This window comes from Pan troglodytes, chromosome 9 (assembly GCF_028858775.2).
Source record: "Pan troglodytes isolate AG18354 chromosome 9, NHGRI_mPanTro3-v2.0_pri, whole genome shotgun sequence".
In the NCBI taxonomy this organism is placed as follows: domain Eukaryota; kingdom Metazoa; phylum Chordata; class Mammalia; order Primates; family Hominidae; genus Pan; species Pan troglodytes.
Genome location: NC_072407.2, coordinates 112,005,087 through 112,018,042, shown reverse-complemented (window position 1 = coordinate 112,018,042; position 12,956 = coordinate 112,005,087). Strand labels below are relative to the sequence as shown.

General features: G+C 40.7%; 1 protein-coding gene across 3 annotated transcripts in view; it reads left to right on the top strand.

The window, feature by feature from the left end:
- LOC134807377 (uncharacterized) overlaps positions 1-12,956 on the top strand; it is a 348,735-nt gene that overhangs the window by 57,769 nt on the left and 278,010 nt on the right. The gene's annotated exons all lie outside the window — the stretch shown is intronic.

The window sequence follows — 12,956 nt, the reverse complement described above, 5'->3', positions numbered from 1 at the left end:
TTGTTCACAAGGTCAGTATTTTTGTCTTTTCTCCTCGCATAGATTATTTTTTACACATCCAGTGGAAAGGAAGCTCAACGATGACCTTTAAGGGCCCTCATAACTTTACGGCTTATTAAAGCCCATGCAGCTTTGTCCTTTGTCTGGGCCACCTCTCATGTGGCCCAGAGTGTTTTTCTCTGAAGAGTACAATGACAGGAAGTGGATTTTGGCTCACTATAAAGACAAGTCAATAGCAGTTATAGTTGCCCGACAAATAAATGAGTTGTCTCCAGAATTAGTGAGCTTCTCAGCCTTCGAGGTGTATAATGAACACGCAATGGACAGTGGCCATGTGTGAGAGATAATATCATATGGGGTTCTCACATCAGATTAGGGGGTCGCTCAACAATAGCAAACATTTAAGTATTTTTTTATGCTAGAGATAAGGAAAGCAAAGATCAGTGAAGCAGTCTAGCAGAGTTAGCTTAGAAGGTCCCTCAAGTCCCTTTCAACTTCACGCTGTATCTAGATGCATTAAGATACCACCTGAGAAAAGTCTTCGATGCAGCTTGTTTCTTAGAGTTGTTTACCTGGAGTGATCTTTAGAGAGAATTTTTCTGAAGCTTTAAAAAAAATAGAAAAAAGAAAATAGGTTCCAAAAGGTGAATTTTTTTTTTCCAAGAACACACAGCTAGTCATGTTGTTGGTTTAAAAAATATATATGCGTTCCATGGATTGCAGAGTAGGAAGAACACTTTTGGCATGAGAGTGTTCTAAATTTCCCTTTTGACCGTGGTGGAAATTCCTACTTCTGTAGTTGCTATTATAGGTGCAGTTTAGGAAAGGGCCTAATTTTTCTCCTCTGTGTAACACTCTGATTCATGAGACAGGGGAAGAAAGGGGTGGTGTGGGATGGGTTTCTGTTAAGACCTCAGATGCATCACCTAAGAGCAAGTAGTATAGCAACAAGCAGGAAAGCACTCAGTTGTTTCCATGGTATGACTTAAGGGGCTGCCATGGTTACAACTCCATCTATCAACGCCACTCATCTTCTCATAGGAAGAGTTTCATGGCTTTCAGCCCTAAAGGTATTTTTAGTCTTAGAGAGGTCCCTATTTAAACACCATGGTTAATGTAGCTAACTCTATCAGTTGATACTGCAGTCATCAGCACTTTGAATATCTTTTGTGTGCCCAGCCCATAATGACTTCATTTAATTAACTAGCTGATGGATAACTGAGAGAAAGGCTTTGCAGGGAATGGGATGCCAACTACATGACTTGAGGTTGGGTACCAGGATAATTAGGAGGATGAGCTTTGAATTCAGGTAACACTGGGTTCTCATATCAGTGCTGCCATTTATTAGTACTATGACCTTGGGAAAGTTAGTACATGAGCCCAAGTTTCCTTATCGTAAAATAGGAATAATAATAATATCCCTTAGGGTTATTTTGAGAGTTGGTGGTACCAGGCACATACCATAAATGTTAATTATTTCTGCTATAACACCAGAATTGAAGAAAGGGACTGGAATAAGGGAGAGAGAAGACACCAAAGAAAACATGCCTACAGAACACGTTTGTCCAAAGTCCACTTTACCCAGGTCATCTTATCTCCCAAGGGAAAATTGGGTCTCAGAAAGAAGGCCAGGGAAACAGCCCTGCAAACTCCATGGTAAAGGTCTTCCCTCGGAGGGAGTATGTGCTGTTTAACATTCAACATGTGCCATGTGAAACCTCCTCCTGGTCTCATTTTTCCTCCTTACCTCAACCTTCCTGCACTCCACACTTCAGCCTTTTGGAATTTCTAATCTTCAGATAATGACACATGTCATTCTTCTGCTTGGGAAACATTCTTGGCTGATTACTTCTAACTTGAACGTTGGATCTCAGCTTTGATGTAACTACCTCTGGGAAGCCCCCCTGCCCCACTAGACTGAGCTGAGTGCCCCTCCTGTGTGTTTCCCCACATCATCTGCCTGAGAACTCATTCCACTCATTATGATTGCTTGTTCATGCCTGTCTTCCCCACTAGGTTGTGGTCAGTGAGAGCAGAGACCACATCTGGTTTACTCTCCATAATATCCCCTAATCACCACCTAGCGTAAATGGCAATGAAGAGGAATTCAAGAAATACTAAATAAGCGAGTGAATAAATGAGTTTTATGCTGAGATTTAGGTGAGGGGAAGTTGCTTTGGATTTATGCTAGCATTTCTACTCTGATCTGAAAAGATCCTTGTTAAGACAATATTATTATTATTCCTCTTTTCCTTGTAGAAACTGTCTACAGATTATTTACACCTCAAAACATGAAGGGCTTTCCGTGTAGTTAAAGACAATGTAGGTAGGGGCCATTTCTGCTTACCAAACTTATGGTTTGACCAGGATCTTGGTGCTTTATCAGATAAAGAAGAATGTGTATATGATAACACTTGTTGGTATAGGTGTCTTCCAAATCATGTTGAGAAATACAGCATTAAAGCTCTGTGAAAGGAAAACTAATTTGAGTTCCTTCTCAGCTGGAACCTATTTGTACTATTTTGGGTACAAAAGACTCTCAATTACTTTCCCCTTCATTGGGACTTTTCTGATTTAGCATGTGACCTTCTCTCAATCGGTGGTTAACCGTGGGTGACCATGCATTCATCATTTAAACCAAAGCACTTCTGAGTTCCAGCCCGTGACTTGAGCCTGAGAACAGTTCCTCTTTGTGTTATGTGTTCAACAAATGAAAGGGGAATCACAAGCCCGACTTCCTCTAGAACAGAGGATTGGAAGGGTGAGCTTACTAATATGTAGTTTACATTACACGTTGGGGTTAAAAACCTCAGTCCAGTTGCTATGCAATTGGGCTTTGGAATGGAAGAAAGCAACATGTGGAGGTGTCCATTTTATTTTTCCATGGAAAAATAATTCATTTTGAAATGGTTTCAAGCTTAAACAGAACATTTGCAAGTACAAAGATCTCCCAGGCTCCTCTCATCCAGTTCCTCAACTGTTAATATTTCACTGCATTCCCCTCCCCCTTTCTCTGTTGTATAATTTATAAATAGGAGAGGAAAGTCCACTCTTGTTCCTAATACCATGGGTGCAGTATCAGCAGGAGGACTTGGCAAACAACCCAACAAGAAGGGCTGGAAATTGGAGAACAATAGTATTTTCATAGGCAAATTCCATATGCTGGGCATTGTGCTAGTTCCTTTGCAAGCATTACTTCTTTAAGTCCCTGGAAGAATCCATTGAAGATTATGATCATTCACACTCTACAGATGAGGCAACTGGTGCTCAAAAGGGATTAGAAACTTGCCCAAGGTCACAAGGCCAGGAAAGTGATGCACTTGTGTGTACCATTTTAAAGCTTCTCTTTCCACGACAGCTTGCCTTGTCACTGTAAAAAGAACATTCAATTGGGAATAAAAGGGTCTAGCCCAGTTCTAAATCCATGTTGTCTTCAGCAAGCAACTTACCTTTATAGAGATTCAGTTCTTTCAACTGTAGAATGAGGGAGGCTGCACTAAATTAGCCTTAAGATTTCTTCCAGCTCAAAACTGAATAATTTAATAAGTGCCATATTTTTGCCAGGCTCACTGACAAAAGTACATTGAATATATTAGTGTCTACTCTAAGAATAGGAGACTTAGAGCTTAGGACTTAGAGCTTATTTAATTCAGCAGCAAACTAGTTAATTTCTTCTATCTGTTGGGTTGTCCATTTGCATAGACATTTAAATGGTTGTCTATTTAAAGCATCTACCTGTCCTTGACCTTTTGCTACCTTTTGCCCTACCCTATAGCAGTTGAGTGTTCACTCCTCACAACCTAGGAGTTGGGATAATTCTGAGGGATAGAGGTGGAGATTGCCTCTGCTGGGGAAATTGAAGGAGTAGACTTAAATCCAATTGGTTTTGAAATCATCCTTGGTTTGAAATCATCCTTGGGAACCTAGTAGTCACTCTGTGTACAAGTTTCCATCTTCAAAGAGTTCTATATTATTCGAAGAGTACTATATTAAAAACACCCTCTTCCTAAATATTTGGCTGTCATTCAGGAACTGGAGTATGTATACCCACAGAGTTATGCAATGGTGCTTCAAGAGGCCCCCTCAAACAAGTTATATGATAAATACAGCTCTTGAAGGGCAGGTCCCAGAGTTTCAAAAAATTTTATGTAAATATAAATGTATATTTATATATTACAAAATATGATATATAATAAAAATATATATACATATATATTTGTATTTATTTATGGAATGCCATGGCTCAATCATGGTTCACTGAAGCCTCAAACTCCTGGGCTCAAGTGATCCTCCCACCTCAGCTTCCTTAGTAGCTGGGACTACAGGTGCATGCCACCACACCTGACTATAATCAGGGGTCATGTTTACACCTCCTTAAGGGTCGGAAATGATACTCACGCCTGTAATCCCAGAACTTTGAGAGGCTGAGGCCGGAGGATTGCTTAAAGCCAGGAGTTTGAGACCAGCTTGGGGAACAAAGCAAGAAACTGTCTCAAAACACAAAAAAATTAAAAAATTTAGCCAGGTGTGGTGGTATGCGCCACCCACCCTCCCAGCTACTCAGGAAGCTGAGGTGGGAAAATTGCTTGAGGCCAGAAGTTTGAGGCTTCAGCAAATCATGATTGTGCCACTGCACTCAAGCCTGGGCAACAGAGCGAGACCCTATCTATATTTTTTAAGAATCTATATCTATATCCTATCTGTATCTGTCTATCTCAAAAGGCAGATAAATATAAAACCTAAAATAAACACTACTGTCTTATGAAGCAGAATTTAAAAGTGTCATGATTTTTTAATGTAAAATCTAAGAACTCCCAACAATCTTACTATTGCCATGAATTCTTTTGTCTCCAGGGATCTGGAAGTAATAATTCTTTTTCTTCTGTCATTAAGGATCCTAGAGTGAGAAGGTTTGAGAGGCAGTGATATTTTAAAAGTATGACATAGTGCCTAGTATTATGTGTTCAAAATAAAGCCATTATTGTTGCCATTGTCATATCTAGCTCAATTCTCTTTTGATACCATTTCCTAACACTGCCTCTTAGTTTTCCCATATTGTTTTATTTCTTTCCAACAGGAATCAATTCAGCATTTGATACCCAGTGAAGACAGAGCCAACCCTCTCTCATTTTTTTTCTGAATCTGTCCATTGGTTCTGAATCCCATAGGTTCCAAATCAACAATTTGGGAAGATGGTAACTCTAAGGTCATCAAAACACGACAAACATGTGACAGCAGCTAATCTATACTTTCTATGCCTTCTGAGACTTTTTCCTTCTGATTACATATTCTTAGTTTCTTAAGCTCTTCTTTAGATATTATGATGTTTAGATTCTCTCACCATACTGGTCCCCTCTTCAAAAGTTACTCTGGTTTATCTATATCTCTTTCAAAGAACTGATTCAATAGTACTAAGAAACTTTTTATTCCAGTTGTATGCCTTCTGTCAAAGGCTGATTAGCCTTGAGAGGGGCAGATAGAGAGAGGCACATGGAGAAATCATATGCATCTTACTGAATTTGCTTACTAGTAATAATTGGGAGGCCAGGCATGGTGGCTCACCCCTGTAATCCCAGCATTTTGGGAGGCTGAGGCGGGCAGATCACCTGAGGTCAGGAGTTCAAGACCAGCCTGGCCAACATTGTGAAACCCCGTCTCTACTAAAAATACAAAAATTAGCCAGATGTGGTGGCACACGCCTGTAGTCCCAGCTACGTGGAAGGCTAAGGCAGAAGAATCGCTTGAACCCAGGAGGTGGAGGTTGCAATGAGCTGAGATTGCGACACTGCACTCCAGCCTGGGTGACAGAGCAAGACTCCATCTCAAAAAAAAAAAAAATTGGGAAATGTAACCTAAACTATTAAATAGCTGAAGTTATTTGGCTGTCCAACAGTCATTTTTCCTCCCTCCTGCCTTCCTCCCTCTCTCCCTCCCTCCCCATCTCCTTCCCTCCCTCCCCACCTCCCTCCCTCCCCACTTCCCTCCCCACTTCCCTCCCTCCCTCCCTCCCTCCCTCCCTCCCTTCCTTCCTTCCTTCCTTCCTTCCTTCCTTCCTTCCCTCTTATCTGACTTCCTTTTAAGGAATTTTCTCTTTCCCACTGGGTATTGTCTGTTGGGACTGTAATCAGGGGTCCTGTTTTCTCCTCCCCAGTGGTTGGAAATGATACAAGCTAAGCCAATCTGCTGTTCCCTCCTTGGAATTCAAATATTGAGCAGAAGAACAGTGATGTTGAAAATAATTGGATTCCCATCCCATCCTAGCAGGGCTCCTTGATCATACTGTTCTTGCTACAAGCCATTGTTGTTGTTCCTGGTTCTAGCCTTTCATTGCCTCTGTGAACCTCACATCCTTCTGATACATTTATTTTAAGATAGTTAAAGAATGCTATCTATTGCTTACAAACAAATAGCCCTAACTAATGCAACTATTGTACATAGTGGTGTGCTTATCTACTGTATAAATACTTCTACAGTATATCTGCCTAATGGTTTCTACAATACTTATTCGTACAAGTTAAAAAAATTATAAGCAATCTCCTGCCTTTTGACTTGACCATAATGTGCTATCTGTCTTTATTTCTAGGAGGCTAAATCCATGTAGAGAAACCTGGACTTGTTTTCATCTTTCTCTCCTTCCTACCATATGATTTTATAATTTTTACTGAGGAAGTCAATTAAGAAAGCATCTAGTTTTGCCTGAACATAAAAGATTAGTGAAAATCCCACTTGTCTGCCTTTTATTTTTTACTTGTTTTGAGATGGGGTGTCACTCTGTCCCCCAGGCTGGAGTGCAGCGGTGCGATCACAGCTCACTGCAGCCTTGACTTCCCCAGGCTCAGGTGATCCTCCCACCTCAGTTTGTATTTTTAGTAGAGATGGGGTTTCACCATGTTGTCCAGGCTGGTCTCGAACTCCTGAGCTCAAACAATCCACCTGCCTCAGTCTCTCAAAGTGCTAGAATTACAGGCGTGAGCCACCACACTGGGCTTTGTCTGCCTTTTAAATGGGAAGAAGTCAGCTCAGTCATGGAGTTGCATGGGGCATGAGGCTTTATATTCTCTTCCAGGTAAAACTGGGGGAGTAGGAAGCATTTGCATCTGCCAAAATGTCAGTATTCTACAATTAAGTCAGATTTCATCCCCTTACTGTGTTGAAAATGACAAAAGGAAAGCAGGTATTCTAGCATAAGATTAATATCAGTACCTGAGTGAAGATGAAGACTTTGTCAGCAGAGTGGCAAAGCAATGTGACACAAAAGGTTTAATGCTACAGTGAGGCAGCTAGAGTCTTGCTTGCCCTTGACTAAGCAATTCTCTCTGACATGTCTGGACTTATCTCCTGCAGCTCAGATTTTTGTTACTGAAGTTTCATATTCTTTTCTTACTGGTGAGATCTCAGCCAGATACTTGACTGGGAATACCAGATACTTCCTCTGAGAAGTAGATGCTGAGAAGAGATGGCAGTGCAAGAAGTTTCTTGGAGGAGGGGGTGACATCTGTGAAAGCAAAAATGGCAAGGAAGCATTATTGAACAGGAGAAGCCTTCAGACTGCAATGCTGATCTGTCTCCTGTGGAAGGAAAGGGGAGATGGAGCAGGATCACGTGGGGAGAGCCTGGGGCCACTGTGCCCCTCTGATGGCCTCTGCCAAGCCAACAAGGAGCTCCAGAGTGAAGACTCCTGTTAGAGATGTCCTGCTTTTAGCAGGCTTCCTCATATAATCATTGGTGGGAAACTGACCAAGAAGGACATGGCCTCAGTTCAAAATCTGCAGATCCTGAAGGCACAGATAAAGGCTGAAGCTATTGAACTCCTTGCAGCTGAATGGAGACCCAAGCAGCATACTCTCTTGGCTGCCACTTTGTCCTTCTGAATTGCATCTTAAATTCATTCATGGCCTAATTGCTCAGTGCATAGACTCTGGAGCTAGACAGAATCCCAGTCTGAATCCCAGCTCCAACACTTGCTCACTGTGTGACCTTAGAAAATCTAGTAAACCTATGTGCTTCACACTCCTCCTCTTTAAAGTGGAGACAAAATCAGTTATAACCTTATAGAATTACTATAGAGCACTTAGAAAAATGCTTGACACAAGGTTTATGCAAAATACGTATTTGCTATTATTATTTATCCATTAAATGTTCACTATGTGTCAATCCCCCTTGACCTGTCTTGTAGGAACATTTGGACTGCCCACTTAGAATTAGCTCAGTTATCTGTGAAGCAACAATTAACCTACGTTTTATTGAAAGTATATATTTTTAATTTATTTTTTGAGACAGAGTCCTGCTCTCCCACCCAGGTTGGAGTGCAGTGGCGTGATCGTGGCTCATTGCAACTTCTGCCACCTGGGTTCAAGCAATTCTCGTGCCTCAGCTTCCTGACATAGGTAGGATTACAGGCATGCACCACCAGGCCCAGCTAATTTTCGTAATTTTAGCAGAGACGGGGTTTCGCCATGTTGGCCAGGCTGGTCTCAAACTCCTGGCCTCAAACAATCTGCCCACCTCAGCCTCCCAAAATGCTGGGATTACAGGCATGAGCCACCACACTCGGCCTATTGAAAGTATGTCTGAGAGAACGAGAGACACCAGCAAATGCCCTGATTACTAATCAGTATCAGTGCCGTGATCAAGGTCTCAAGTTATGTCTTGCATACAGACTTTGTTATTTCTGGTTTGTATTTTTCTTTGATTATTTCATTTTTCCTTAAGAGATTAGTGTTGGCCTCAGGGGCTAACTGCAAAGTGGCAGCCTCTCAGCTTTAACTGTTAGGCTTCCATTTATTTATACATTGAAGTGGAACAAAGGAGCACTTTCTCCAAACTGTCTTCCAAGTGGGAGAAAACAATCTCATGTATGGTACTTTAGGAACTATGGAGAAAGAACTTCCTTGAAAAAAGTCCCCTGGGCTAGGCAAGGTGGCTCACGCATGTAATCCCAGCACTTTGGGAGGCCAAGGCAGGTGGATCACCTGAGGTCAGGAGTTTTTAGACCAGCCTGGCCAACATGGTGAAACCCTGTCTCTAATTAAAAAAAAATAAAAAAAATTAGCCAGACATGGTGGTGGGCGCCTGTAATTCCAGCTATTTGGGAGGCTGAGGCAGGAGAATCCCTTGAACCCGGGAGGCAGGGGTTGCAGTGAGCCAAGATTGTGCCATTTCACTCCAGCCTGGGCAACAAGAGCGAAACTCCATCTCAAAAAAAAAAAAAAAAAAAAAAAAAAAAAACTCCCCAAATGCTACCAGGGAGATCATTTTCTTTATTAGCAAACACATGCATAGTACTTAGAGGTCCCAGGTTTTACTCTAAGTGCTCTATAAATATCAATTAATTTAATCCTTACAACTACTCTATGATGTAAGTACTTGATGTAAAAGTGCTATCAATACCTTCATCTCATAGCTGTGTTTTTTGTTTGTTTGTTTGTTCTATAGGTTTAGGGGATAAGTGCCGTTGTGTTACATGCATACATTGCATAGTGGTGAAGTGTGGGCTTTCAGTGCACCCACCACTTGAATAGGGGACATTATTAAAACTCAGAGATGTTAAATAACTTCTGCCCAAGGACAGCAGCCAGTGGGAAGTAGAGTTGGAATTTGAATACAAACAGAGTTTGTGTCTCCAAGGTTTGTGCTCTTCACCACCACACATCATGCCTCCTAAGTAAGTTCTCTCCTTTAAAATGCATTCTTTGCTTTCCATCACTATATTGCCAGGATGCATTGGAGCATACATCTCTGAAAAGAAGGTTATAATTTACTCGGGGTCTAAGGTTCCATCTAGCTTGCTTGGTAGAGGAGCCCTTAAATTGCGGTTCTGAGTTTATGTTACTTTGGGACTTTCAATTTGGAAATTTACACTGGAGCCCACCTGAACTTGTAGTGGTTCCTTGGTTCCAATTTGTCAAATGCCTGGCAAAACACAGACGTTGCCAAACCTTAAGCACATCTGAGGGCAATAAAAATGATCACTAGTTGTATCAGTTTGTTCTCATGCTGCTGCAAAGAACTGCCCGTGACTGGATAATTTATAAAGGAAAGAGGTTTAATTGAGTCACAGTTCTGGAGGGCTGGGGAGGCCTCAGGAAACTTACAATCATGATGGGAGGGGAAGCAAACATGTCCTTCTTCAAATGGCAACAATAAAGAGAAGTGCTGAGCAAAATGAAGAAAGCCCCTTATAAAACCACAAGATCTCGTGAGAACTCACTCACTATTATGAGAACAGCATGGGGGAACCACCCCCATGATTCAATTACCTCCTGCTGGGTCCCGTCCTTGACATGTGGGGATTATTGCAATTCAAGGTGAGATTTGGGTGGGAACACAGAGTCAAACCATATCGCTAGTTGACAAGGTGATAATAGTGGTAGAAAATTTTGGATTTAGAAGCCTCACTTTGCCCTAGGTTTGTTGTTGCTGTAAGTTATATGCTTAAAACATCTTTTTGGTTTTCTGGGTATAATTCCTATTTTTTGATGTGCTCATTTGTGTGTGCGTTTTCTGTGTTTCACCTTTCATACACAGATGGAATCACTGGCAAACTGCAATATAGCAAAATCAAAGCATTTTATTTCCATATCTGTCATGATATTACATAGCTGTCATGATTTATAGTAGATTTTCAGAAAGCAAAGCCTTCGTTTAAGAAGAAGAAAAAGCAGGAAGACATTTAGAAATCCCTACAAAGAGAAGAAAAGAGTCCTAAAACTCAGTATCACTGAACTGAGAGACAATCTGAATTCTAACCCCAGCTCTTCCATAAATTTGTTGTATGGCCTGGGGCAAGAAAACATTTAATTTCTCTGGGCCTTAGTTTATAATTTTGATGATAATTTCAATCTCATTAATATGTAGAATTTTGGGGAAAGGGTGATGGCATACTATTCTGGAGGGGAAAAATAAAGAATGATTGATTCCATTCCCCCCTACTCATTGTAAAGTTGTGTATGTATTATTGTCTAATCAATGTGAGACAAATTACCTTGTAGGGCCATTTACAATGGGAAATAAAGGAGGCGTCAAATCACTGAATGAATTTTATAGAAGCAAATAATTATAGTAATGTTATTTCCAATGAGATTTTAAATTTATTTTTTGAGATAGGTTGGATAGGTGAAGTAAGGGGGGGTATTATATTGATTTAAACAGTTTACTTAATAGCCTTTTATACTAACAGAGATCTGGTAGCCACAGTGAGAATTTTTTTTTTAATTCACCAAGCTTATTATCTTTCTTCCCATGTCTTCTTTTCTCCTACTGTTCTTTGTCCCTATCACCAACAGATGTATCTGTCCCCAAACCAACCTTTCTGTCACTTATTTTAAAAATAAAGCAGTAGCAAAAGGAAAAAGAATGTTATTATAAATTTTAATTTTATAAAAGCCATAGCACAGCAATTAAGGGGATACTTTAATGGTATAATAACATTTAATTAATTAATTCTTCCAGTTAATCAGTATTTCTTGGGCACCTACTATGTGCCTAGGCACTATGCCAGTGCTTGGGCATATGGTAGTGAGTGAAAATACCTCTTAGAGTCTGTGAAGGAGTCAGACAATAAGAAAATAATTTCATAAGACTATAAACTGTGTTATATTATAAACGAAAAGTACAGACAGCTATGAGGTTGTGTGCCTGGTGGGGCCTGCCCAAGTCTTGGGCAAGAGGTCAGGGAAGATTTTCTTAAGGAACTGACTTTGGATCTCAAATATTAAAGAAAAGGACAGTCTATTCTGCTACTAATGTGCATATTTCTGTAAATCAAATTTGCTTACACTGAAATGGTAAATTGGGGAATAGTGTCAATATAAAATGGAAGTCACATTGTTTGATTGATTATGTAGGTTTTTCCCAACATATTACCTGTATCCAAGATTGCATTGAAGGCAAAATACTCTCATAGAGCTGAATACAGTGAACTGTGGGAGAATCCGGAACTATACAGATTGTCCATGCATCCTGTTATACTCCTCTCTAGTTTAGACACATGCTCTATCTTAGAAGTACTTATTGTGTGGTTCTTTCCGACCTGTCAACATTTACCTTGTCTCTTTATAAAACAGAACGCTCAATCCTTCACCCCTTTCATCATCAAAACTTCACCTTTTGGGGATATTCTTGTATGTATTTTAGCATTTCTTTATTTTTTAGGATTATAGTGTCTTTTTAGTGGAGTAGTGTTTTCTGTTGGGATTGATACTGTTTTTCCGTTGCTTAGATTAGAACATTGCATAGATTTTGAGTTGTTTGTCCCCAATTTTTTTTCAGCTTTTTAAAGTGAGGATTTTCAGATACGTTCTAGCAGAAACACCTCTATTTGAAAGTAAACTCATAATTCAAAGCGTATACAGCAACCATAAAATTTTTGTTTTTTTAGCTGGGTGCAATGGCTCGTGCCTGTAATCCCAGCATTTTGGGAGGCTGAGGCAGATAGATCACCTGAGGTCAGGAGTTGGAGACCAGCCTGACCAATATGGTGAAACCCCATCTCTATTAAAAATACAAAAAATAAGCCGGGCGTGGTGGCAGGCTCCTGTAATCCCAGCTATTTGGGAGGCTGAGGCAGGAGAATCACTTGAACTTGGGAGGCGGAGGCTGCAGTGAGCCGAGATCATGCAATTACACTCCAGCCTGGGGAACAAGAGTGAAACTCTGTCTCAAAAAAAAGAAAAAAAAATTTTTGTTTTTTTTGAGACAGGGTCTTGCTCTGTCACCCAGGCTGGAGTGCTGTGGTGCAATCATGGCTCAGTGCAGCCTCAGACTCCTGGTGATCCTCCTACCTCAGTCTTCTGAGTAGCTGGGACTACAGGCATGCACCACAGTGCCTGTCTAATTGTTTTTTTTTTTTTTTGTGAGTGTGAAATGGGGTCTCGCTTTGTTGCCCAGGCTGCTCTTGAACTCCTGGGCTCAAGCAATCCTCTCCCTTCAGCTTCCCAAAGTACTGGGATTATAAG